Below are 27473 nucleotides of genomic sequence, written 5' to 3'. Positions count from 1 at the left end.
CGACACGGAGTCTGACTCCAGTGTCGACTACAATAATGCAAAGTTGCAGCCAAAATGGCAGGAAAGTATTCAATATATGATTATTGTAATAAAAAATGTTTTGCATATCACTGATGACTCATCTGTCCCTGACACAAGGGTACACATGTTTAAGGGGAAGAAAGCTGAGGTAAATTTCCCTCCTCTCATGAAGAAAAAGAGCGGGAATCTCCAGACAAGAGACTGTGTAGTTTCCCACAAAGAATTCTCAGGGAGTATCCTTTCCCTACTAAGGCCAGGATACGATGGGAATCTTCCCCTAGGGTGTCACGTTTGCCCAAAAGGTAGCGCTGACTTTACAGCTATCCTCAGGGATCCTGCAGATAGCATGCACAGATACCTTATCAGCAGGGATTGAGACCCTAGTATGTATATATATATATATATATATATATATATATAAAAGATGCTGTCTTAGAGAGAGAGAGATATATATATATATATATATATGAAACGGGCCCAAAGGGACATTGGTCTACTGGGTTCTAGAGTCGACGCTATGTCGATTTCTGCTTGACGTGTCCTGTGGAACATGCAATGGACAGGTGATGCCGATTTAAGAGGCATATGGAAGGTTTACCTTACAAGGCTGAGGATTGTGTGGAGAAGGGATCTCGGACCTGGTCTCCACAGCTATAGCTGGTAATTCTGATCTTTTGCTTTATATTCCAGCACAGCCTAGGAAAGCACGACATTATCAAATGCAGTCCTTTCGATCACAAAGAAACAAGAAAGTCCGAGGTGCGTCCTTTCTTGCCAGAGGAAAGAAGCTGCACAACACAGCTAGTTCCCAGGAACAGAAGTCCTCCCGGCCTCTACAAAATCCACTGCATGTCGCTGGGGCTCCACAGGCGGAGCTAGGCCCAGTGGGGGCACGTCTTCGAAATTTCAGCCACAAGTGGGTTCACTCCCTGTTGGATCCCTGAGCAATAGATATTGTTGTGTCTCAGGGATACAAGCTGGACTTCGAGGAGATGCCCCCTCACCGACGGCCCTGCCGGCTTCCCCCCACGAGCGGGAAATAGTGTTAACTGCAATTCACAAATTATATCTTCAACAGGTGGTGGTCAAGGTTCCCCTCCTTCAACAAGGAGGGGGTTATTATTCGACCATGTTGTAGTCCCGAAACCGGACGGTTCGGTCAGACCCATATTGAATTTAAAATCCCTGAACATATACCTGAAAAGGTTCAAGTTCAAGATGGAATCGCTGAGAGCGGTCGTCGCAAGCCTGGGAGGGGGGGATTTTATGGTGTCTCTGGACATAAAGGATGCATACCTTCATGTCCCCATTTATCCACCTCATCAGGCGTACCTCAGATTTGTGGTACAGGATTGTCATTACCAATTTCAGACGTTGCCGTTTGGTCTCTCCACGGCACCGAGAATATTTACCAAGGTAATGGCGGAAATGATGGTACTCCTGCGGAAGCAAGGGGTCGCAATTATCCCATACTTTGACGATCTCCTCATAAAAGCGGGATCAAGAGAGCAGTTGCTGATCAGCGTAGCACTTTCTCTGGAAGTGTAACGACAACACGGCTGGATTCTAAATATTCCAAAGTCGCAGTTGGTTCCTACGGCTCGTCTGCCTTTCCTAGGCATGATTCTAGACACAGACCAGAAAAGGGTTTATCTCCCGATAGAGAGAGCTCAGGAGCTTATGACACTGGTCAGGAACTGTCAGGTTCTGTTTAGTTTGTGTCCCCGGAGGGGGCGCTAGTGGGTCAGTGGAGGTAGGATGGAAGAAGTGAGGAGGCCGGATTGGATTCCTGCGCATGTGCGCAATGTTGTTTATTAAACAATAGGCTTTAAACAATATGGCAGCAGGAATACTTGATAACAGAAACAAATGCAATTGTGAATATGCAGCGTGGAAGCTGAGAGTCTATGGCAAAGTCTGTATGGTAAGTTCAATCGATCAGGGGATCGATGTGTCGGTATGGGAACCGATAGTTGTTGGACCGTGGAGCCAGCAGAGATGTTAGTGGAAATAGCAAACCTGGTAGCAATTGCAGGAGACAAGTCTTAAAAGTTCTCAGTGCAGTTTGAATAACACTGGCAGCTTGCAGGCTGATGAACAGGTGTAGATGACGAGATGCACCTGGAGGAGAGTCTCTACTGCAGAGGGCTGAAGCACACTGTAGCTGGTAAAGGTGTGAAGCTAGAACTCAAGTGCAAGGGTTGCTGGTGCTTGTGGTTCCACGGCAGTACAGGAACAAACTGGAAGGCAAAGCAGGTAAACGGAGGAACTGGAGAACGGAGCCAGAGACACAGGTCATAGGAGTGACACGAAGTCCAGGACAAGGACTGACTCACCCTGCTGCTCCTGATATACCCCCCGGTCTGCAGGCATTGGCTGGAAGGGAAACGAGGAGGTGCGGCCAAGCTCCGGATTGGCTGATGCGGCAGTCTGAGGAAAGCTGTCATGGCGGCGCCCATGCCGCGGCCCGGCGGGAACGCGGCGTGCATGCATGCCCGCTGACAACAGGAGCGTTCCTAGGCCCAGGATGGCATCCGGCGACAGGGAGACCAGCGAGACGTAGGGACCCCGGACGGAGTCCGCACCGACGGACAGATGCAGCTGTGGTAAGTCGATTCCTGACAGGAACCTATTAAAACTAAAACAGTTGTCAGTGCATCACTGCACTCGAGTCCTGGGAAGGATGGTGGCATCATACGAGGCCATTCCCTTCGGCAGGTTCCATGCGAGGACCTTTCAATGGGAATTACTGGACAAGTGGTCCGGATCACATCTTCAGATGCATCAGTTAATCACCCTATCCCCCAGGGCCAGGGTGTCTCTCCTGTGGTGGCTGCAGAGTGCTCACCTTCTCGAGGGCCGCAGATTCGGCATTCAGGACTGGGTCCTGGTGACCACAGATGCAAGCCTCCGAGGGGGGGGAGCAGTCACACAGGGAAGAAATTTCCAAGGTCTGTGGTCAAGTCAGAAGAATTGCTTTCACATCAACATCCTGGAACTAAGGGCCGTATACAACGCCCTACGTCAAGCGGAGACCCTGCTTCGCGACCAACCGGTTCTGATTCAGTCAGACACCATCACCGCAGTGGCTCATGTAAACCGACAAGGCAGCACAAGGAGCAGGGTAGCGATGGCGGAAGCCACCAGAATTCTTCGCTGGGCGGAAAATCACGTAAGCGCACTGTCAGCAGTGTTCATCCCAGGAGTGGACAACTGGGAAGCAGACTTTCTCAGCAGACACGACCTCCACCCGGGAGAGTGGGGACTTCATCAGGAAGTCTTCGCACAGACTGCAAGTCGGTGGGTACTGCCACAGGTGGACATGATGGCATCCCGCCTCAACAAAAAACTACAGAGGTATTGCGCCAGGTCAAGAGACCCTCAGGCGATAGCTGTAGACGCCCTGGTGACACCGTGGGTGTTCCAGTCGGTCTATGTATTTCCTCCTCTTCCTCTCATACCCAAGGTGCTGAGAATAATAAGAAAAAGAGGAGTGAGAACGATACTCATTGTTCCAGATTGGCCACGAAGGACTTGGTATCCAGATCTGCAAGAAATGCTCACAGAGGACCCGTGGCCTCTTCCTCTAAGACAAGACTTGTTGCAACAGGGGCCCTGTCTGTTCCAAGACTTACCGCGGCTGCGTTTGACGGCATGGCGGTTGAACACCGGATCCTAGCGGAGAAAGGCATTCCGGAGGAGGTCATTCCTACGCTGATAAAGGCTAGGAAGGACGTGACAGCTCAACATTATCACCGTATATGGCGAAAGTGTGTTGCTTGGTGTGAGGCCAGGAATGCCCCTACGGAGGAATTCCAGCTGGGCCGTTTCCTTCACTTCCTACAGTCAGGAGTGAATTTGGGCCTAAAATTGGGGTCCATTAAGGTCCAGATTTCGGCCCTATCCATTTTCTTTCAAAAGGAGTTGACTTCTCTACCTGAAGTTCAGACGTTTGTAAAGGGAGTGCTGCATATTCAGCCCCCTTTTGTGCCTCCAGTGGCATCTTGGGATCTTAACGTGGTGTTGAGTTTCCTGAAATCCCACTGGTTTGAACCACTCAAAACGGTGGAGTTGAAATATCTCACGTGGAAGGTGGTCATGCTATATCTGTGTCAGAGTTGGCGGCTTTGTCACATAAAAGCCCCTATCTGGTTTTCCATGCGGATAGAGCAGAATTGCGGACCCGTCCACAATTTCTGCCGAAAGATGTTTCATCCTTTCTCTAACGTCCTAGTGGATGCTGGGACTCCGTCAGGACCATGGGGAATAGCGGGCTCCGCAGGAGACAGGGCACATCTAAATAAAGCTTTTAGGATCACATGGTGCGTACTGGCTCCTCCCCCTATGACCCTCCTCCAAGCCTCAGTTAGGTTTTTGTGCCCGTCCGAGAAGGGTGCAATCTAGGTGGCTCTCCTAAAGAGCTGCTTAGAAAAAGTTTTTTTAGGTTTAAATCTCAGTGAATCCTGCTGGCAACAGGATCACTGCATCGAGGGACTTAGGGGAGAGATTTCCAACTCACCTGCGTGCAGGATGGATTGGAGTCTTAGGCTACTGGACACTTAGCTCCAGAGGGAGTCGGAACACAGGTCCTCCTGGGGTTCGTCCCGGAGCCGCGCCGCCGATCCCCCTTACAGACGCTGAAGACGGAGGTCCGGAAAGCAGGCGGCAGAAGACTCCTCAGTCTTCATGAAGGTAGCGCACAGCACTGCAGCTGTGCGCCATTGTTGCTACACGTCTCACTGATTCAGTCACGGAGGGTGCAGGGCGCTGCTGGGGGCGCCCTGGGCAGCAATATTAAATACCTTTAGTGGCAAAATAAATACATCACATATAGCCATTAAGGCTATATGTATGTATTTAACCCAGGCCAGTTTTCTTAAAACCCGGGAGAAAAGCCCGCCGAAAAAGGGGCGGAGCTTATTCTCCTCAGCGCCATTTTCCTGCTCAGCTCCGCTGGTGAGGAAGGCTCCCAGGACTCTCCCCTGCACTGCACTACAGAAACAGGGTAACAAAGAGAAGGGGGGCATAATTTGGCGATATTGATATATTAAAAGCGCTTATATCAAAAACAACACCTTCTAGGGTTGTTTATATACATTTATAGCGTTTTTGGTGTGTGCTGGCAAACTCTCCCTCTGTCTCCCCAAAGGGCTAAGAGGGTCCTGTCTTCGATTAGAGCATTCCCTGTGTGGCTGCTGTGTGTCGGTACGTGTGTGTCGACATGTATGAGGACGATGTTGGTGTGGAGGCAGAGCAATTGCCGGTAATGGTGATGTCACCCCCTAGGGAGTCGACACTGGAATGGATGGCTTTAGTTATGGAATTACGTGATAATGTTAGCACATTACAAAAGTCAGTTGACGAAATGAGACGGCCGGAAAACCAGTTAGTACCGGCTCAGGCGTCTCAGACACCGTCAGGGGCTGTAAAACGTCCCTTACCTCAGTCAGTTGACACGGGTACCGACACAGATGAATCTAGTGTCGACGGTGAAGAAACAAACGTATTTTCCAATAGGGCCACACGTTATATGATCATGGCAATGAAGGAGGCTTTGCAGATCTCTGATACTGCTGGTACCTCAAAAAGGGGTATTATGTGGGGGGTGAAAAAAACTACCTGTAGCTTTTCCAGAATCAGAGGAATTGAATGACGTGTGTGACGAAGCGTGGGTTAACCCAGATAGAAAACTGCTAATTTCCAAGAAGTTATTGGCATTATACCCTTTCACACCAGAGGTTAGGGCGCGCTGGGAAACACCCCCTAGGGTGGATAAGGCGCTCACACGTTTATCAAAGCAAGTGGCGTTGCCGTCTCCTGATACGGCCGCCCTCAAGGATCCAGCAGATAGGAGGCTGGAAACTACACTGAAGAGTATATACACACATACTGGTGTTATACTGCGACCGGCAATAGCCTCAGCCTGGATGTGCAGTGCTGGGGTAGTGTGGTTGGATTCTCTGACTGAAAATATTGATACCCTGGATAGGGACAGTATTTTATTGACTCTAGAGCAATTAAAGGATGCTTTTCTTTATATGCGAGATGCTCAGAGGGATATTTGTACTCTAGCATCAAGAGTAAGCGCGATGTCCATATCTGCCAGAAGAAGTTTATGGACGCGACAGTGGTCAGGTGATGCGGATTCCAAAAGGCATATGGAAGTATTGCCATATAAAGGAGAGGAATTATTTGGGGTCGGTCTTTCGGACCTGGTGGCCACGGCAACTGCCGGCAAATCCACTTTTTTACCTCAGACCCCCTCCCAACAGAAAAAGACACCGTCTTTTCAGCCGCAGTCCTTTCGCTCCTATAAAAACAGGCGACCAAAAGGACAGTCTTATCTGCCGCGAGGCAGAGGAAAGGGTAAGAGAGGGCAGCAAGCAGCCCCTGCCCAGGACCAGAAGCCCGCCCCGGGTTCTACAAAGCCATCAGCATGACGCTGGGGCTTTACAAGCGGACTCAGGAGCGGTGGGGGGTCGACTCAAGATTTTCAGCAATCAGTGGGCTCGCTCACAAGTGGACCCGTGGATCCTGCAGATAATATCTCAGGGTTACATGTTGGAGTTCGAAAGGTCTCCCCCTCGCCGGTTCCTAAAGTCTGCTTTACCAACGTCTCCCTCAGAAAGGACGTCGGTTTTGGAAGCCATTCACAAGCTGTATTCTCAGCAGGTGATAGTCAAGGTACCCCTCCTACAACAGGGAAAGGGGTATTATTCCACACTATTTGTGGTACCGAAGCCGGACGGTTCGGTAAGACCTATTCTAAACCTGAAATCCTTGAACCTGTACATACAGAAATTCAAGTTCAAGATGGAGTCACTCAGAGCAGTGATAGCGAATCTGGAAGAAGGGGACTTCATGGTGTCCCTGGACATAAAAGATGCTTATCTGCATGTCCCAATTTACCCCTCACACCAAGGGTATCTCAGGTTCGTGATACAAGACTGTCATTATCAGTTTCAAACGCTGCCGTTTGGTTTGTCCACGGCCCCTCGGGTCTTTACCAAGGTAATGACCGAAATGATGGTTCTTCTACGAAGAAAAGGCGTATTAATTATCCCTTACTTGGACGATCTCCTGATAAGGGCAAAGTCCAGAGAACAGCTGGAAGTCGGTGTAGCACTAACCCAGGTAGTGCTTCAGCAACACGGGTGGATTCTGAATCTTCCAAAATCTCAATTGACCCCGACAACTCGTCTGCTGTTCCTGGGAATGATTCTGGACACGGTTCAGAAAAAGGTGTTTCTCCCGGAGGAGAAAGCAAGGGAGTTATCCGAACTTGTCAGGAACCTCCTAAAACCAGGAACTGTGTCAGTACATCAATGCACAAGAGTCCTGGGAAAGATGGTGGCTTCTTACGAAGCGATTCCATTCGGCAGATTCCATGCACGGACATTTCAGTGGGATCTGCTGGACAAATGGTCCGGATCGCATCTGCACATGCATCAGCGGATAACACTGTCACCAAGAACAAGGTTGTCTCTCCTGTGGTGGTTGCAGAGTGCCCATCTGCTAGAGGGCCGCAGATTCGGCATACAGGACTGGGTCCTGGTGACTACGGATGCCAGCCTACGAGGCTGGGGAGCAGTCACACAGGGAAGAAACTTCCAGGGCGTGTGGTCAAACCTGGAGACGTCCCTTCACATAAATATACTGGAGCTAAGAGCGATCTACAATGCTCTAAGCCTGGCAAAATCGCTGCTTCAGGGTCAGCCGGTGTTGATCCAGTCGGACAACATCACGGCAGTCGCCCACGTAAACCGACAAGGCGGCACGAGAAGCAGAAGAGCAATGACAGAAGCTGCAAGGATTCTGCGCTGGGCGGAGAATCATGTCATAGCACTGTCAGCAGTGTTCATCCCGGGAGCGGACAACTGGGAAGCAGACTTCCTCAGCAGACACGACCTTCACCCGGGAGAGTGGGGACTTCATCCAGAAGTCTTCCACATGATTGTGAACCGTTGGGAAAAACCAAAGGTGGACATGATGGCGTCTCGCCTCAACAAAAAATTGGACAGATATTGCGCCAGGTCAAGAGACCCTCAGGCAATAGCTGTGGACGCTCTGGTAACACCGTGGGTGTACCAGTCAGTGTATGTGTTCCCTCCTCTGCCTCTCATACCAAAGGTACTGAGAATTATACGGAAAAGAGGAGTAAGAACAATACTGGTGGCTCCGGACTGGCCAAGAAGAACTTGGTATCCGGAACTTCAAGAGATGCTCACGGAGGATCCGTGGCCTCTACCTCTAAGAAGGGATCTGCTTCAGCAGGGACCTTGTATGTTCCAAGACTTACCGCGTCTGCGTTTGACGGCATGGCGGTTGAACGCCGGATTCTAAAAGAAAAGGGCATTCCAGAGGAAGTTATTCCTACCTTGATTAAGGCTAGAAAGGAAGTGACTGTACAACATTATCACCGCATTTGGCGGAAATATGTTGCGTGGTGTGAGGCCAAGAAGGCTCCAACGGAAGAATTTCAATTGGGTCGATTCTTACATTTCCTGCAAGCAGGATTGTCTATGGGCCTAAAATTGGGGTCCATTAAAGTTCAAATTTCGGCCTTATCAATCTTCTTCCAGAAGGAATTGGCATCAGTGCCTGAAGTACAAACTTTTGTCAAAGGTGTACTACATATACAACCCCCAATAGTGCCTCCAGTGGCACCGTGGGATTTGAACGTAGTTTTGAATTTTCTCAAATCTCATTGGTTTGAGCCTCTAAAATCGGTAGATTTAAAATACCTTACATGGAAGGTAACCATGCTATTGGCCCTGGCTTCAGCCAGGAGAGTTTCAGAGTTGGCGGCTTTGTCATACAAAAGCCCATATCTGATTTTCCATTCGGACAGGGCAGAACTGCGGACACGTCCTCATTTTCTCCCTAAGGTGGTTTCGGCTTTTCACTTGAACCAGCCTATTGTGGTGCCTGCGGCTACTAGCGACTTGGAGGACTCCAAGTTACTGGACGTTGTCAGAGCATTAAAAATATATATTTCAAGGACAGCTGGAGTCAGAAAATCTGACTCGTTGTTTATATTGTATGCACCCAACAAGATGGGTGCTCCTGCGTCTAAACAGACGATTGCACGTTGGATCTGTAGCACAATCCAACTTGCACATTCTGTGGCAGGCCTGCCACAGCCTAAATCTGTAAAGGCCCACTCCACAAGGAAAGTGGGCTCATCTTGGGCGGCTGCCCGAGGGGTCTCGGCATTACAACTTTGCTGAGCAGCTACGTGGTCAGGGGAGAACACGTTTGTAAAATTTTACAAATTTGATACTCTGGCTAAGGAGGACCTGGAGTTCTCTCATTCGGTGCTGCAGAGTCATCCGCACTCTCCCGCCCGTTTGGGAGCTTTGGTATAATCCCCATGGTCCTGACGGAGTCCCAGCATCCACTAGGACGTTAGAGAAAATAAGAATTTACTTACCGATAATTCTATTTCTCATAGTCCGTAGTGGATGCTGGGCGCCCATCCCAAGTGCGGATTGTCTGCAATACTTGTACATAGTTATTGTTACAAAGATCGGGTTATTACTATTGTTGTGAGCCATCTTTTCAGAGGCTACTTCGTTTTTTGTTATCATACTGTTAACTGGGTTCAGATCACAAGTTGTACGGTGTGATTGGTGTGGCTGGTATGAGTCTTACCCGGGATTCAAGATCCTTCCTTATTGTGTACGCTCGTCCGGGCACAGTACCTAACTGAGGCTTGGAGGAGGGTCATAGGGGGAGGAGCCAGTACGCACCATGTGATCCTAAAAGCTTTATTTAGATGTGCCCTGTCTCCTGCGGAGCCCGCTATTCCCCATGGTCCTGACGGAGTCCCAGCATCCACTACGGACTATGAGAAATAGAATTATCGGTAAGTAAATTCTTATTTTCATATAAACCAACCTATTGTGGTGCCTGTGGCTACTACGGACTTGGAGGATTCCGAGTTGCTTGATGTAGTCAGGGCTTTGAAGGTTTATGTAGCCAGAACGGCTAGGGTCAGGAAAACAGTCTTTGTTTATCCTGTATGCTTCCAACAAGCTTGGTGCTCCTGCTTCAAAGCAGACTATTGCTCGCTGGATCTGTAACACGATTCAGCAGGCTCATTCGGCGGCTGGATTGCAGCTGCCAAAATCAGTTAAGGCCCATTCCACTAGGACTAGGTCTCGGCATTACAACTTTGCCGAGCGGCTACTTGGTCAGGTTCAAACACTTTTGCAAAGTTCTACAAGTTTGATGCCCTGGCCGAGGAGGACCTTGTGTTTGCTCAATCGGTGCTGCAGAGTCATCCGCACTCTCCCGCCCGTTTGGGAGCTTTGGTATAATCCCCATGGTCCTTACGGAGTCCCCAGCATCCACTAGGACGTTAGAGAAAATAAGATTTTACTTACCGGTATATCTATTTCTCGTAGTCCGTAGTGGATGCTGGGCGCCCGTCCCAAGTGCGGACTTCTTCTGCAATGCTTGTATATAGTTATACCTTAAATAAGGGTTATGTTATGGTTGCATCAGGGTTGACCTGTTGCTCTGTTGTTGTTCATACTGTTGACTGGGTATGTTTAGCTCAAGTTATACGGTGTGATTGGTGTGGCTGGTATGACTCTTGCCATGGATTACCAAACTCCTTTCCTTGTACTGTCAGCTCTTCCGGGCACAGTTTCTCTAACTGAGGTCTGGAGGAGGGACATAGAGGGAGGAGCCAGAGCACACCAGAATCTAAATTCTTTCTTAAAGTGCCCATGTCTCCTGCGGAGCCCGTCTATTCCTCATGGTCCTTACGGAGTCCCCAGCATCCACTACGGACTACGAGAAATAGATTTACCGGTAAGTAAAATCTTATTTTTCTTTTGGAACCATACAGTCAATGCTGACACCTGCACTCTCAAGGAATCCACCCGCAGACCTTTGTCCATTCTTGCCTGAAGGAATGCTAGGACTCTGAAAGACCTAGGTTAAAATTTCTGGTCACTGCACCATTGAATATAGGCTTGTAATATTTGGTGATAAATGTGAGCTGAGGATGGTTTCCTTGCTCTGAGCATTGTTTGAATTACCTGTTCTGGGAATTCTCTTGCTTTCAGAGTGGAAGTCTCAAGAGCCACGCCATTAAAGACAGTCGATCCAGGTACTTGTAATATCAAGAACCCTGTGACAGTAGATCTGGACGTTGAGAGAGTAGAAATGGAGCATCCATCGACAGCCTCTGCAGATCTGTGTACGAATGTCTTCTGGGCCAAGCCGGAGCTATTAGTATCACGGTGCCCATTCTTTGTTTTACCTTTCGCATCACCCTGGGCAACAGGGAGATCGTGGAAACACAGGCCAGACGAAATTCCAATCTCACTGACAGGGCATCCACAAAGGTCACTCTGGGATCCTTTGTTCTTGACCCGTACGCAGGAACTTTGTTGTTCTGACCGGACGCCATGAGATCTATCTCCGGTAACCCCCACTTGTCTACCAGAGTCTGGAAGACCTCGGGGTGTAAAGCCCATTCATTTGCATTAATGGCGTGTCGACTGAGAAAATCCGCTTTCCAGTTTAGGACTCCTGGAGTAAACACTGTAGACAAGGCTGGATGATGAAGTTCTGCCCACCTTAACGTGCAGCTTACCTCCTTCATAGCCTTTGGCTGCGAGTTCCTCCTTGATGATTGAGATACATTACTGCTGTTGCATTGTTCGAGCAAATTTGAACTGGTTTCGCCTGAACAATGTCCTTTGCCTGAATGAGTGCCATATAAATGGCCCGAAGTTCCAATATATTTATTGGCAAGCAACTTTCTGCTTTGGTCCACTGTCCTTGGAAGCAATTCCTTCCTGACACCGCTCCCCAGCCCTGAAGACTGGTATAGGTTGTCAGAATTTCCCAATCTGTACCCACCAGGCTAATGACCTCCTTACTTCCAAAGTAAGGACCATAGTCTGCGTTTTTGTCTAATGAAAACCATTCCATTTGGAAAGGATCAGACATTGCAGAGGCCTTGAGTGGTACTGAGCATACTCCACCATGTCGAATGTCTACACCATCAATCCCATCACACGCATTGCAGCATGAATGGATACCCTTTGACAGTGTAGCAGTTCTTGAATCCTTGACTGAATTTTGGATATTTTATTCAGAGGTAAAGTTACTCTCTGAAGACCCCCAAGTGAGTCATTCGTTGTGATGGAATAAGAGACGACTTTGCCCAATTTATGAGCCAACCGTGAATCTGCAAACAAGCTATTGTCTGTTGCAGATGACACTGAAGCAATTCCGGAGACTGTGCCAGGATTAATAGTTTGTCAATGTATGGATAAATTCTTATCCCCTGCGGACGGAGATAAGCTGCCATTACCACCATAATTGTTTGAACACTCCGGAGCTGTGTCAGTCCAAATGGTAGGGCCTGAAACTGAAAGTGTTGCTGGAGGATAGCAAACCTGAGATAACACTGATGGGACAGTGCTATAAGGAACATGCAGGTTATCCTGGATATCCAGTGATACCATTAAAATCCTCCGGCTCCATGGCCAAAATAATGGAACGTAAAGCCTCCATATGAAACCGAGACACCCAAATGTGCTTGTTTAGCTCTTTGGGGTTGAGTATGGGCCAGAATGACCCATTTGGCTTCTGGACCAGAAACATGTTGAAATAAAAAACGTGTCCTCATTGCGCAGGAGGAACTAGAATTATCACTCCTAACTGAAGCAAATTCTGAACTGCCTCTTGTAAAGCCCTAGCTTTCGTTTCCACTGAAGACGGGCTGGTACAAAAAAACTTTTTGAGGAGGGTGTTTCTTGAAGGCAAACGCATAACAGTGAAATACCGCTTCTTGCACCCAGGCATCTGTGATGGACTGCTGCCAGATCTGTGTAAAATGAAGTCGGACTCCCACCCTGGGATCCCCCAGGTGGAGGCCCGCACCATCAGGCTGATGGCTTATCTTGACTTGGAAGCCGGCCTTCTGCTAGCCCAATGCCTTAGTCTTACCAGACTTGAGACTGTTTGCCATAACCCTTTCCTTTTGCTTTCCTTGAGTATGAAAGCGCCGAAAAGCTGGAATTCTAGGCTTAGATTTATATGCGGAAGGTAACTTCACTTTCTTGAAGTCTGCTTCTGATTCCAAAATAATGTTTAATTCTTTACCAAAAAGAAAATCTCCAGTAAAAGACAAAGGCTCTAGAACCTTCTTAGATTCTGAGTCAGTTTTCCATGTACGTAGCCAAACTGCTCTGCGAGCTGCTACTGCTGAAGCTGATACTTGAGAGGCAATTGTACCCATATCCAAGGCTGCTTCCATAAAAATAGCTGCTTGTTTAAGATGTGCAACATGGGATTTTTGCTCTCTAGATGCCAATGAAAGATCATCCTCCAATGCATCAGCACAGGCTACCATTGCTTTTGCCATCCAGGCTTAAGCCATGGCCGGTCTTACAACTGCTCCAGACATGGAGAAAATGGTTTGTTTGTTTTTTAAATCAATTTTTTTTTATCCGTAACATCAGAGGTAATGTAGATTTTTGCACCAATCGAATTACATGTATATCTACTTTGGGAGCCAACTCCCTTTTTAAACAGTCCCCAGCTGGAAGTGGATAATTGAAATTCCATTTTTTTTGAAATTCTAAACTTCTTACTGGTTGTAACCCAATCAAAAGGAAGAGCGACCGGGCACTGGTGTGTGATAAATTGCAACAAATTGTAAAGAACCAAAAGTGGACAATTATAATTGCTGGAAAGGGAATTGAGGCCTTTCAATTGTAGTCCTTGTTGGTAGTGCGCCCAGAGCTAGAAAGTACAAGTACTGACAAGGGGAGTGAGAGAAAGCTCTTGTGTGGGCGCACTCTTATGAAAAGAAGAAAAATTCTTCAATTGTGAATCAAAAGAAGGTTAAAACATATGTTTATTATTCAAAATTAAAACAGTTACCCCTCTGCGATCCAAAGAAAAATGTGAAAATAAGGAGAGTGTGAGAAAATATAAAAAATGTTCTGGTCTGTTAATCACAAGAGAAGGATTAGAAAGGCTGCAGACACCTGATAGTCTGACACCCGTTTTTCCTGACCAGTACAGATATTCTGTATTAATGAAACCAAACAGGGAGGTCAGTATTGTGTCTTAAAGGACCACTTAAATTGGGTCAATACTGTACACGTTGCTATTCACCCGTTAATACATATAGCACATATTAGAAATGTATACGTTGTCGTGACCTGACGTTTATGAAAATAAGGAAAAAGATAGAAAGAAGAAAGAACAAATAGTGGTGATACTGCTGTTGGTGTCCACCCTTCAAAGGAAGGGGAATAGTCCCTACTCTACAACACCGGCTATTCCCAGGGAGTCTCCTCTCAAGGTACTGACCCAGCCCGACGCTGTTTGGCTTCCAAGATTGGACGAAATCGGGCATTAGCAGCGTGGTATGATAATAGAGAGGCTATCTACCAAGGAGCGTGCACCTATATAAGAATGGTAGGATTGGGAAATTTTAGGAAGGTAAAGCCATGTAATATGTGGATCTGCTTTCCACGTTAGACAAGGTGAAACAATTGCCACTCAGTGGCGTAGTACACCCTGGATCGTGGATGAGAGTCCACAGAAAAATGGTAAGCAATGGAAAAGAGAAGGAAAAAATGTTCAAAAGGAATTTATGCTTGTTATGATTCGTTAATGGTTGGTATCCCAAGGGGAAAATAAAGAAACCAAATCACAAATATAGAGCGTCAGGTAGATTTGTGAACCAAAATATAAATCAGATATACATTCATTTTGTGCATAAACACCTATGAGTACTGTAGCAGAGAATCATTACTTTGGCAAAAAGATGAATCAAACCTATAGAGTGTAACACACTGCGTAAACAATTATAATCAAGCAGTGTGCAAAGAACAGGTCTGACCTGCAATCAGTAGGATTGGTAAGCTGTAATAAGCACAGAAAATCCCAGCTGCCCAGTATACAGTGATCATTGGTGTGCCCATACGATAAGCACATATGACAGTGGTAATTCAAACCTTTGTTGAAAATATGGAAAAAGATACTCATAGTGTCAAATTCAGTAGACAGGTGGTAACAACAGATCCTCCATGGAATGGTCCCATTGTATAGTCCGTGGAAAACGCGTTTCGCCCGTTGGGCTTGTTCACTTCCGGGATCTCACAGCTGATACTGCATATGGGGTTTAAAAACCCTGCTAACGCGGGTAGCAGCCAATAGGCTGTGTCTAATTAGGCATAGGGTCGGGAGTTTAGAGGCTCCCATCAAGGAGCATGAGGACGTGTGTGCGGCGCATCCCAGCCAATCAAAGCGTGGGTGCGCCTGATGACAGTGGCAGGTGGGCGGACTAGGGGCAATGGAAATAAAGGCGCTCGCGAGCATACGTGTGGAAAATACCCATATGACCCAATCAAGTGAGGGAAACCTGGTCACAGGGAGGAGTGGTGGCGCCATATTAGAAATGGGATTGGATTGCCAGGAGTACATCAGAATAACACATACGATAATGGGAGTTAGTGGGGATGAGGTATATTTAGGTTAGGTGAAATTGCTAAGCACCCGAGTGTTGCTATTAAAGTCAGGGCTTGGTGGGATACAAAACCGAACACAAAACATATGGGCGGGAGGTTGGAAAACTCCCATATTGGCGCCTGGGGCCAATAGGGACGTGTGTGTGATACGCCCTGGCCAATCGGAGCGTGGATGCGCCTGAAACAGTTACCGGTGGGCGGCCTATGGAAAGTGGGAGTGAGGATGCTCCCGCACGTGTATATGGGTAATACACATCGGCCCAATCAGGTGAAGGAAACATGGTCACGGGAAGGAGTGCCGTGGCGCCATATTGGAGAAGGGAATAGCTTGCCAGGAGTTCATAGAACAAAAATACGATAACTACAGTTCATTAAATTAGAGTGTACTTAGGTTAAACACCAATGCTGTGCACCTAGGTGTTGATGATATCAGGGCTAAATGTGGGAGAAAAAGGGGGAATATGGGATCCCAGTGACGCGTAGATTGTAACGCACCCCAAGGATCTGAAAAGACAGGAATAACTGCCATTATGGCTGGGGGCAGAGTGGGGAAACTGATAGCTCTACATATTCTAGGGGAGATGAGTAAGGGAGAAAAATAGAACATGATATAAGAAAGACAGGGGAGTGTTGTGACACCATTTAGAAAGAGGGAATGTGTGGTGATTGGCTAATAAGGATAAAAGGATACATCTTATTGTAGTGATAGTTTGTGGCACACATCGGAATATGTGGAAATATGAATGGCACATGTCAAGAAATAATTGATAGGTTATGGAGGCCATAGGGATGCGGGCAGATGTGAGAGCCCTGGTCCTATATATCATAGGGTGTGTGATGACCACCGGGAAAGTAAGGAAATTAAATGGAATGGATACTGGATAAAGGATGATATAGTTAAAGGGAAGGAAAAAGTGGAAGGTGATGGTGTGAAATCGCAGAATTATGATGAAAGATAAAAATGCTAACCCTAATGAGGGAGCATATGATGCAAGTGAGAGTGAAGTCTCCAGCTGGGGATAAAATACTCCATAGGGTAGGAAAGGAGGACCTGATATATGGTAAGGAGTGAACGTGTTGAGGTGACACATACATGGATGAATGCATATTGGTGACTAAAGGGAATGTGGGGAAATGGACAATGAGGAACTATGTATAACAGTGGGAAACCAAACGATAGGGAGTGATCACTGGGTTGCGTGAAGCCCAGGCAATGAAAATTCATGGGACAGGACCAGGGTGGGGGCGGGAAGGGAAAAATGACACGAATAGGGTGGGAATGAAGTGGATCTGATAAAATGTGTGAATGGTGTGTAAAGGTGATTCACACCCGGTAACTGAAATGGTCAATAGTGGGACCAAGGTGGTGACGAGAAGTATTGGAAGGGGAGTGACTGACAAAAGGTGAGAGGGTAGGTGCGTGGAAGCATGATAGGGGGAGGAAAAAAGGGAAGTAAAGAAAGGGGTTATAGTGTAGAAGGTATTACCAAATGAGTTAGGATTAAGCGATATTATAGAAAAACACCATAATTTATGTTTTCATTCAGTCCGAGAGGTCTGAGACTCCCGAGGCGAAAGATCCATTCGCTCTCTTTTTTGTACAGTTCTTTAGTCATGTCCCCTCCTTGTATGCCCAGGTAAATGCGATCTAAGCCAAAGGCTTTCAATTCCTTAGTGAATCCTTTGTGCTGAAAATGGAAATGTCTGGCGACTGTAGTAAGTTGTTTCATGCGTGCAAGATCTTTAGATGCATTCCGAATATTTCCCAAATGTTCCAGGACCCTCTCTTTCAGTTTGCGTGTAGTCATGCCGACATATTTTACATTACAGCTGCAAGTGATGCAGTTAATTACCGCTTGAGTGTTACAGTTGAAAAAATGCCGTATCTTGGTTAATTGACCATACTTGTCTGTAACCGTATTGGTTTGCAGTATGTGTGTACACGACTTACATTGGCCACACGGGAAGGAGCCTGTTGTGACTGGCTTCTTGCATGCTGAAGACAGCAGATGGCTCCGAACTAATTGATCTTTGATGTTTCTAGATCTACGCCAGCTCATCTGTACCGTGGGGCCCACAAAGGGAGATAGATCTGGATCCATCCGAAGTATAGGAAGATGTTTGGTTATAGCATCTTTGAGTATTCTCCACTCAGGGCAAAATGTTCCTATAAATCTGATGGTATCTTCATTTTCTGATGTTACCTTGTCAGTCCTAAAAATTAGATGATCCCTCTTGACAGATGTAGTGGCTTGATAGGCTCGTTTGAGTGACCGTTTACTATATCCCCTGGCATAGAGGCGATTGGTGAGTTCTCAGCTCTTGGTTTGGTAAATGTGATCCTCGGAGCAGTTACGCCTTAGCCTGAAATATTCTCCTTTAGGTATATTCTCAATGGTCGGTGGGAAGTGTGAACTAGTTTGGAAAAGGAGACTGTTGGTTGCAGTCTCCTTCCGATATAGTTCTGTTTCCAAATAGCCCGTGCGAGATCTGTAGATATTCAGGTCAAGAAACGGAACCCTCTCTGCGCTAATGTTGTGGGTCAGCCTGATGTTCAAATCGTTAGTGTAAAGTAGTCCAATGAATTCCATTAAGAGGTCCCTTTCTCCGTTCCAGATAATGAATACATCATCGATATATCTCAAGCACAATTCCACATGAGTGGTATATCTCTCATTCACTGAGCTGAAAACATAGAGATGCTCCCACCATCCCAAAAACAGGTTGGCATAAGTGGGGGCGCAGGCCGCGCCCATTGCTGTTCCCCTTATTTGCAGAAAAAAATGGTCCTGAAACACAAAATAGTTCTTAGAAAGGACAAAGTCAAGTAACATCAGAAGAAAGTCCGAGAAGGCACTGACCCCTCCTTGATCCAGATAATATTTAACAGCTGTGATTCCTTGGCAATGGTTAATACTCGTGTAGAGTGCTTCTACATCTAGAGTTACCAATAGATTTTCTTCACAGTGTATATTATGAATCTTGCGTAGTAAATCTGATGTATCCTGCAAGAAGGAGGATAGAGAGAGGACAAATTCCCGGAGATGGAGGTCCAGGAACAGACTTGGTTGTTCCAATAATCCACCGTTACCGGACATGATTGGTCTTCCAGGTGGTGTGGAGGCATCCTTGTGTACCTTGGGAAGTAAGTAGAAAGTGGGTGTTTTCGGATTCTGAGTTGTCAAATATTTTTGCTCAGGTTTGGTAATAATGCCCTGTGTTGCCGCATGTTGTATTAAGGAATTGTAGGCATTCAAAAATCTGGTGGTTGGATTATTGAGAAGTTTCTTATAGCAAAAGGTGTTGTGGAGTTGTCGTTGAGCCTCAGGAATGTACATTTCTCGTGGCCAAAGTACGATATTACCGCCTTTGTCGGATGGTTTGAAGATTCCATCATGCCAGGTTTCCAGTTCTTGTAGAGCTTTGCGCTCTTGGAATTTGAGGTTCATGGGAAAGCGATGAAGGCCCTGTCTAGTTTGGGCATAAATATCATCAAATTCTTTGGAAACTCTGTTCAAAAACACCCTGATCTCCGTGTTGTTATTGTCGGGAGGAAAGAATGTGGATTTAGGTCTACACTGGGGCCTGTGTGTGGCTGGTGCATCCATACTGGATTCTGCCTGTAGTTCTTCCAACTCTTGAATAGCGTTGAGATCATCAGTGGTAAGATCGGGATCAATGGTATTCTCTAATTGTCTCCCTTGCTGTTTAGAAATTTTTTTTTTTAGGAGAATCTTCCTCCTGAACAATCTCAAATCTTTTTCCCAGGAGAATCTCTTAGTGAGTACTGCCATGTGATCAGGGGAGAGGGATCTGGTGGATAGATTAATAACTTGCAATGAGCTTGAATTGTTGGAATCTATCTCACTGTTTTTCTCTGACGGGCCGGGTATCGTGCGGTCCTTGGTATATCCCAGTCTGAATTTCGTCCGTTGTTTCTCCTTTCCCCCTCTCCTGGTTTTCCTCGTGTTCTGATGCGGCCTCTTGGTCAATGACCTGAGCCTAAAAAACGTGGATGAAAATTATCGATTTCCTCCTGATTCTCAAATGTTTCACTAGCTGAGTCACCACTGGTGGAAGATTCAAATTCTGAGAAGGTAGAATCTTCCCTCGGTTTTCGGTTTCTACTGAGAGGTGTGGGATTCCACCTGAAAATATCCCCTCTCGCGAAATCCCGTTTGTCTGGGATGAATTTAGTCCGCTTACGATCCACTATAGTCTGTTCATACAAATCAGGTGCACCCACGCTTTGATTGGCTGGGATGCGCCGCACACACGTCCTCATTGGCCTCATGCTCCTTGATGGGAGCCTCTAAACTCCCGCCCCTATGCCTAATTAGACACAAACAGCCTATTGGCTGCTACCCGCGTTAGCAGGGTTTTTAAACCCCATATGCAGTATCAGCTGTGAGATCCCGGAAGTGAACAAGCCCAACGGGCGAAACACGTTTTCCACGGACTTTACAATGGGACCTTTCCATGGAGGATCTGTTGTTACCACCTGTCTCCTGAATTTGACACTATGAGTATCTTTTTCCCTATTTTCAACAAAGGTTTGAATTACCACTGTCATATGTGCTTATCGTATTGGGCACAAACAATGATCACTGTATACTGGGCAGCTGGGATTTTCTGTGCTTATTACAGCTTACCAATCCTACTGATTGCAGGTCAGACCTGTTCTTTGCACACTGCTTGATTATAATTGTTTACGCAGTGTGTTACACTCTATAGGTTTGATTCATCTTTTTGCCAAAGTAATGATTCTCTGCTACAGTACTCATAGGTGTTTATGCACAAAATGAATGTATATCTGATTTATATTTTGGTTCACAAATCTACCTGACGCTCTATATTTGTGATTTGGTTTCTTTATTTTCCCCTTGGGATACCAACCATTAGCGAATCATAACAAGCATAAATTCCTTTTGAACATTTTTTCCTTCTCTTTTCCATTGCTTACTATTTCTCTGACGTCCTAGTGGATGCTGGGAACTCCGTAAGGACCATGGGGAATAGCGGGCTCCGAAGGAGGCTGGGCACTCTAGAAAGATTTATGACTACCTGGTGTGCACTGGCTCCTCCCACTATGACCCTCCTCCAAGCCTCAGTTAGATTTCGTGCCCGGCCGAGGTTGGATGCACACTAGGGGCTCTCCTGAGCCCTTAGAAAGAAAGTATAGTTTAGGTTTTTTATTTTCAGTGAGACCTGCTGGCAACAGGCTCACTGCAGCGAGGGACTAAGGGGAGAAGAAGCTTGCAGCCGGATTGGGCTTCTTAGGCTACTGGACACCATTAGCTCCAGAGGGATCGACCGCAGGCCCAGTCCTTGGTGTTCGGTCCCGGAGCCGCGCCGCCGTCCCCCTTACAGAGCCAGAAGCAAGAAGAGGTCCGGAAAAACGGCGGCAGAAGACATCAGTCTTCACCAAGGTAGCGCACAGCACTGCAGCTGTGCGCCATTGCTCCTCATGCACACTTCACACTCCGGTCACTAAGGGTGCAGGGCGCTTGGGGGGGGCGCCCTGAGCAGCAATAAAAAACACCTTGGCTGGCAAAATACCACAATATATAGCCCCAGAGGCTATATATGTGGTAAATACCCCTGCCAGAATCCAGGAAAAAGCGGGAGAATAGGCCGCGGAAAAGGGGCGGAGCTATCTCCCTCAGACACACTGGCGCCATTTCTCCTTCACAGATCCGCTGGAAGGAAGCTCCCTGGCTCTCCCCTGCAGTCTACACTTCAGAACAGGGTAAAAACAGAGAGGGGGGGAACTAAATTTAGGCGCAATATATATATATATATAAAATATAAAAAGCAGCTATAGGGGACATAACTCAGTTAGTCCCTGCATTATATAGCGCTCTGGTGTGTGCTGGCATACTCTCACTCTGTCCCCCCAAAGGGCTTTTGTGGGTCCTGTCCTCATTCGGAGCATTCCTTGTGTGTGTGCGGTGTGTCGGTACGGCTGTGTCGACATGTTTGATGAGGATAATGATGTGGAGGCGGAGCAGATGCCCTTAGAAGGGATGTCACCCCCTGCGGGGCAGACACCTGAGTGGATGGGCTTATGGAAAGTAATGAGTGCACGTATAGACTCTTTATATAAGAAAATCGACGACATGCCAAATGTGGGACAGCCGACTTCTCAGCTCGTGCCTGCCCAGGCGTCGCATGGGTCGTCAGGGGCTCTAAAACGCCCGCTACCTCAAGCAGACCCAGATGTCGACACCGATACTGACACCAGTGTCGACGACGATGAGTCTAACCTGATGCCCACTAAGGCCATTCACTGCATGATTGAGGCAATGAAAGAGGTGTTACACATTTCTGATATAAATACAGGTACCACTAAAAAGGGTATTATGTTTGGGGAGAAAAAACTACCCGTAGTCTTTCCCCCGTCAGAGGAATTAAATGAAGTGTGTGAAGAAGCGTGGGCTTTCCCTGATAAAAAATTGGTAATTCCTAAGAAGGTACTAATGGCGTTCCCTTTCCCGCCAGAGGATAGGTCACGTTGGGAAACACCTCCTAGGGTGGATAAAGCACTCACACGTTTGTCTGAAAAGGTGGCACTACCGTCTCCGGATACGGCCGCCCTCAAGGAACCTGCTGATAGAAAGCAGGAGGCGATCCTGAAGTCTGTATATACACACACAGGCATTATACTTAGGCCAGCTATTGCGTCAGCTTGGATGTGCAGTGCTGCCGCTGCGTGGTCAGATAAACTGTCAGAAAATATTGACACATTAGACAGAGACACGATCCTGTTAACCATAGACCATATAAAAGACTTAGTCTTATATATGAGAGATGCACAGAGGGAAATCTGCCGACTGGCATCTAAAGTAAGTGCATTGTCCATTTCTGCTAGGAGAGGCTTATGGACTCGCCAGTGGACAGGAGATGCAGATTCAAAAAAGCACATGGAAGTGTTACCATATAAGGGTGAGGAATTATTTGGGGATGGTCTCTCGGACCTAGTTTCCACAGCAACGTCTGGGAAGTCAGCGTTTTTACCCCATGTCCCCTCACAGCCTAAGAAGGCGCCGTTTTATCAGGTTCAGTCCTTTCGGACCCAGAAAAACAGGCGTGGAAAAGGCGGGTCCTTTCTGTCCAGAGGCAGAGGTAGGGGAAAAAGGCTGCAACAAACAGCAGGTTCCCAGGAGCAAAAGTCCTCCCCCGCTTCTTCGTCCAAGTCCGCCGCATGACGGTGGGGCTCCACAGGCGGAGCCTGGTACGGTGGGGGGTTGCCTCAAAAATTTCAGCGATCAGTGGGTTCGCTCACAGGTGGATCCCTGGATCCTGCAAATAGTATCTCAGGGGTACAAGCTGGAATTCGAGGCGTCCCCACCCCACCGGTTCCTAAAATCTGCCTTGCCGATTGCTCCCTCAGACAGGGAGGCGGTGCTAGCGGCAATTCACAAGCTGTATTCCCAGCAGGTGATAATCAAGGTACCCCTGCTTCAACAAGGCCGGGGTTATTATTCCACACTATTTGTGGTACCGAAACCGGACGGTTCGGTGAGACCCATTCTAAATTTGAAACCCTTGAACACGTACATAAAGAAATTCAAGTTCAAGATGGAATCGCTCAGGGCGGTTATTGCAAGCCTGGACGAGGGGGATTACATGGTATCCCTGGACATCAAGGATGCTTACCTACATGTCCCCATTTACCATCCTCACCAGGAGTACCTCAGATTTGTGGTACAGGATTGCCATTACCAATTCCAGACGCTGCCGTTTGGACTGTCCACGGCACCGAGGGTATTTACCAAGGTTATGGCGGAAATGATGATACTCCTTCGAAGAAAGGGAGTTTTAATTATCCCATACTTGGACGATCTCCTAATAAAAGCGAGGTCCAAGGAACAGTTGTTGGTGGGAGTAGCACTATCTCAGGAGGTGCTGCACCAGCACGGCTGGATTCTGAATATCCCAAAGTCACAGCTGGTTCCGACGACACGGCTACTGTTCCTGGGTATGATTCTGGATACAGTCCAGAAGAAAGTGTTTCTCCCGGAGGAGAAAGCCAGGGAGTTGTCATCTCTAGTCAGAGACCTCCTGAAACCAAAACAGGTATCAGTGCATCGCTGCACGCGGGTCCTGGGAAAGATGGTGGCTTCTTACGAAGCAATTCCTTTCGGCAGGTTCCATGCCAGAATCTTTCAGTGGGACCTGTTGGACCAGTGGTCCGGATCGCATCTTCACATGCATCGCTTGATAACCCTGTCTCCAAGAACAAGGGTGTCTCTACTGTGGTGACTGAGTGCCCATCTTCTAGAGGGCCGCAGATTCGGCATACAGGACTGGGTCCTGGTGACCACGGATGCCAGCCTTCGAGGCTGGGGGGCAGTCACACAGGGAAGAAACTTCCAAGGACTATGGTCGAGTCAGGAGACTTCCCTTCACATAAATATTCTGGAACTAAGGGCCATCTACAATGCCCTAAGTCAAGCAAAATCCCTGCTTCTACACCAGCCGGTACTGATCCAGTCAGACAACATCACGGCAGTCGCCCATGTAAATCGACAGGGCGGCACAAGAAGCAGGATGGCGATGGCAGAAGCCACAAAAATTCTCCGATGGGCGGAGAATCATGTACTAGCACTGTCAGCAGTGTTCATTCCGGGAGTGGACAACTGGGAAGCAGACTTCCTCAGCAGACACGACCTCCACCCGGGAGAGTGGGGACTTCATCCAGAAGTCTTTCAGATGCTGGTAAACCGTTGGGAAAAACCACAGGTGGACATAATGGCGTCCCGCCTCAACAAAAAGTTAAAAAGATATTGCGCCAGGTCAAGGGACCCTTAGGCGGTAGCTGTGGATGCTCTAGTGACACCGTGGGTGTACCAGTCGGTTTATGTGTTCCCTCCTCTGCCTCTCATACAAAAGGTATTGAGAATAATAAGAAAGAGAGGAGTAAACACCATTCTCGTGGTTCCGGATTGGCCAAGACGAGCGTGGTACCCGGAACTTCAAGAGATGCTCTCAGAGGACCCGTGGCCTCTACCGCTCAGACAGGACCTGCTACAGCAGGGGCCCTGTCTGTTCCAAGACTTACCGCGGCTGCGTTTGACGGCATGGCGGTTGAACACCGGATCCTAAAAGAAAAGGGTATTCCGGAGGAAGTCATTCCTACGCTTATTAAGGCCAGGAAAGATGTTACGGCAAAGCATTATCACCGCATATGGCGGAAATATGTTGCATGGTGCGAGGTCAAAAAGGCCCCAACAGAGGAATTTCAACTAGGTCGATTTCTGCATTTCCTGCAAGCAGGAGTGAATATGGGCCTAAAACTAGGCTCCATTAAAGTACAGATCTCGGCTCTGTCGATTTTCTTTCAAAAAGAACTAGCTCCTGTGGCACCTTGGGATCTCAACGTGATGTTGAGCTTCTTAAAATCACATTGGTTTGAGCCACTAAAAACCGTGGATCTGAAATATCTCACGTGGAAAGTGGTCATGTTATTGGCCTTGGCTTCAGCCAGGCGAGTGTCAGAATTGGCGGCTTTGTCATGTAAAAGCCCTTATCTGATTTTCCATATGGATAGGGCGGAATTGAGGACTCGTCCCCAATTTCTCCCTAAGGTGGTGTCAGCGTTTCACCTGAACCAGCCTATTGTGGTACCTGCGGCTACTAAGGATTTGGAGGACTCCAAGTTGCTAGACGTTGTCAGGGCCCTGAAAATATGTTTCCAGGACGGCTGGAGTCAGAAAATCTGACTCGCTGTTTATCCTGTATGCACCCAACAAGCTGGGTGCTCCTGCTTCTAAGCAGTCTATTGCTCGCTGGATTTGTAGTACAATTCAGCTTGCACATTCTGTGGCAGGCCTGCCACAGCCAAAATCTGTGAATGCCCATTCCACAAGGAAGGTGGGCTCATCTTGGGCGGCTGCCCGAGGGTTCTCGGCTTTACAACTTTGCCGAGCAGCTACTTGGTCAGGGGCAAACACGTTTGCAAAATTCTACAAATTTGATACCCTGGCTGAGGAGGACCTGGAGTTCTCTCATTCGGTGCTGCAGAGTCATCCGCACTCTCCCGCCCGTTTGGGAGCTTTGGTATAATCCCCATGGTCCTTACGGAGTTCCCAGCATCCACTAGGACGTCAGAGAAAATAAGAATTTACTCACCGGTAATTCTATTTGTCGTAGTCCGTAGTGGATGCTGGGCGCCCATCCCAAGTGCAGATTGTCTGCAATACTTGTAAATAGTTATTGTTAACTAAAGGGTTATTGTTGAGCCATCTGTTGAGAGGCTCAGTTGTTTTCATACTGTCAAACTGGATATAGTATCACGAGTTGTACGGTGTGATTGGTGTGGCTGGTAAGAGTCTTACCCGGGATTCAAAATCCTTCCTTATTATGTCTGCTCGTCCGGGCACGGTGTCCTAACTGAGGCTTGGAGGAGGGTCATAGTGAGAGGAGCCAGTGCACACCAGGTAGTCATAAATCTTTCTAGAGTGCCCAGCCTCCTTCGGAGCCCGCTATTCCCCATGGTCCATACGGAGTTCCCAGCATCCACTACGGACTACGAGAAATAGAATTACCAGTGAGTAAATTCTTATTTTTTCTGTGGACTCTCATCCACGATCCAGGGTGTACTACGCCACTGAGTGGCAATTGTTTCACCTTGCCTAACGTGGAAAGCAGATCCACATATTACATGGCTTTACCTTCCTAAAATCTCCCAATCCTACCATTCTTATATAGGTGCACTCTCATTGGTAGATAGCCTCTCTACTATCATACCACGCTGCAAATGCCTGATCTCGTCCGATCTTGGAAGCCAAACAGCGTCGGGCTGGGTCAGTACCTTGAGAGGAGACTCCCTGGGAATACCCGGTGTTGTAGAGTAGGGACTATTCCCCTTCCTTTGAAGGGTGGACACCAACAGCAGTATCACCACTATTTGTTCTTTCTTCTTTCTATCTTTTTCCTTATTTTCATAAGCGTCAGGTCACGACAATGTATACATTTCTAATATGTGCTATATATATTAACGGGTGAATAGCAAAGTGTACAGTATTGACCCAATTTAAGTGGTCCTTTAAGACACAATACTGACCTCCCTGTTTGGTCTCATTAATACAGAATATCTGTACTGGTCAGGAGAAACGGGTGTCAGACTAGCAGGTGTCTGCAGCCTTTCTAATCCTTCTCTTGTGATTAACAGACCAGAACATTTTTAATATTTTCTCACACTCTCCTTATTTTCACATTTTTCTTTGGATCGCAGAGGGGTAACTGTTTTAATTTTGAATAATAAACATATGTTTTAACCTTTTGATTCACAATTGAAGAATTTTTCTTCTTTTCATAAGAGTGCGCCCACACAAGAGCTTTCTCTCTCTCCCCTTGTCAGTGGTTGTAACCCAAGCCTCTTGCATCTGTTCTGACCCAGAAAACTCAGTCCTAACTGTTTTTGGACTTTTAAACACAGGTGCCTTAGATTTTAACTAAGGCTCTGCTGCCTCCTCTAAGGATAGAATGGCTTTCATAGCACTAATTAGCTCAGGTATGTCCACTGAGCTGAGACCTTCATACTCGTCTCTGTATGCAGACCCGGAGTGCGAGGAGTCCTTATCCTCCGAGGAGTGTTTACTTTCCACCAGCCTTTCAGCCTGTTTGTGTTGAAAAGCTGCTAATTCCTGTACTGGATGTGATAAACCCCAGGTGGAATGTTGCGTGTAAGGGTTAATAGGGTAACTTATCCCTCGTATAGGAGCTGGCATTATCTGCTCAGCTATACTGGATAATGTCTTTGCAAAAGTAGCCCATAGGGGTTCAACTTGAACCTGTGCCTGCCTCAGATTATTCAAGAGGCCTTGGTGAAAGCTAAAACAATTTGCACATAATCCATTTTGAACCAGATCCTGAGAGGATAACCCAGCTTTGCAAGACAAACATGAAATGAGTGTAAGTGCTGCTGTGGAGAGT

General features: G+C 47.3%; 2 pseudogenes; one reads left to right on the top strand and one right to left on the bottom strand.

Annotated features, from left to right (window-relative positions):
• Positions 1-14321: 14321 nt before the first annotated feature.
• Positions 14322-14440, bottom strand: LOC134946842 (5S ribosomal RNA; annotated as a pseudogene).
• Positions 14441-26271: 11831 nt separating this feature from the next.
• LOC134936127 (5S ribosomal RNA) lies at positions 26272-26390 on the top strand (annotated as a pseudogene).
• Positions 26391-27473: the final 1083 nt, after the last annotated feature.

Source organism: Pseudophryne corroboree, chromosome 1 (assembly GCF_028390025.1).
Source record: "Pseudophryne corroboree isolate aPseCor3 chromosome 1, aPseCor3.hap2, whole genome shotgun sequence".
Classification (NCBI taxonomy): domain Eukaryota; kingdom Metazoa; phylum Chordata; class Amphibia; order Anura; family Myobatrachidae; genus Pseudophryne; species Pseudophryne corroboree.
This window is presented reverse-complemented; position numbering and strand designations above follow the sequence as displayed.